The sequence below is a fragment of the Myxocyprinus asiaticus genome, chromosome 37, assembly GCF_019703515.2.
Source record: "Myxocyprinus asiaticus isolate MX2 ecotype Aquarium Trade chromosome 37, UBuf_Myxa_2, whole genome shotgun sequence".
Taxonomy (NCBI): Eukaryota; Metazoa; Chordata; class Actinopteri; order Cypriniformes; family Catostomidae; genus Myxocyprinus; species Myxocyprinus asiaticus.
Genome location: NC_059380.1, coordinates 1 through 1101, shown reverse-complemented (window position 1 = coordinate 1101; position 1101 = coordinate 1). Strand labels below are relative to the sequence as shown.

Sequence of the window (1101 nt, the reverse complement as noted above, 5' to 3'; positions counted from 1 at the left end):
TGTCTTTCAATAAAGGGTTAGGTTAGGGGGATGAAAACCACCATGCTCATGCCAGATTGCCATAACTTTTGCCAGCAAGATGATAGAGGCACAAAAGCAAGCCCTACCCCCCATTTTTGAGGGTGCTCTTTCCAGTGGTGTCACCGCTGAGTCTCTATGAGGTCAGCAAGTGCCTCAACCCAGTTGGCCCTCTTACAAAGTGCCATTTACATCTTAGAGACTAGGCGGCCGCAACACACTACAAAGGCACTGCTGGGATTTGAACCCAGGATCTCCTGTTTCCTAGATAGGCACTTTAACCAACTAAGCCACAGCACCTTTTGCTGCAAAGTCTCCATGGGAGGTCATCAGATCAATGAATAGGCCATGCTATTGAGAGCATGAAAGTGTTTGTTTGAGAAAAGAGTTTTGGTGGTCAGATAGACTTGTTCGTTGGCTAAGTGTGCTTAGCAAAATGACTAAGGCAGTGACTCTGAGTTAGGTTAGGGTTAGGTTAGGTTAGGGTTAGTGTAGGTTAGGGAATTGTAATATCCTAAGCCTAGGCCCCAAAGGGCCGAGGCCCGGTTGTGCACAGGCCTTCTCTCAACTTGTCGCTTCCAGTTGGTTAGGTTAGGTTAGGGAATTGTAATATCCTAAGCCTAGGCCCCAAAGGGCCAGGATATAGGGATGAAAACCACCACGCTCATGCCGGATTGCCATAAGGGTTAGGGTATAGGGATGAAAGTTAGGGTTAGGTTAGGATATAGGGATGAAAACCACCATGCTCATGCCGGATTGCCATAACTTTTGCCAGGAAAGGGTTAGGTTAGGGTTAGGATATAGGGATGAAAACCACCACGCTCATGCCAGATTGCCATAACTTTTGCCAGGGAGGTGATAGAGGCATGAAAGCAAGCCCTACCCCCCCATTTTCAAGGGTGCTCCTTCCAGTGGTGCCACCGCCAAGTCTCTATGAGGTCATCAAGTGCCTCAACCCGATTGGCCTTCCTACAAAGTGCCATTTACATCTTAGAGACTCAGCGTCCACAACACACTACAAAGGAACTGCTGGGATTTGAACCCAGGATCTCCTGTTTGCTAGATAGGCACTTTAACCAACTA

At 47.9% G+C, this 1101-nt stretch overlaps 1 non-coding gene across 1 annotated transcript; it reads right to left on the bottom strand.

Annotated features, from left to right (window-relative positions):
* Positions 1-244: 244 nt before the first annotated feature.
* trnap-agg (transfer RNA proline (anticodon AGG)) lies at positions 245-318 on the bottom strand. Its single transcript has one exon. It is a non-coding gene; the product is annotated as a tRNA-Pro (tRNA).
* Positions 319-1101: the final 783 nt, after the last annotated feature.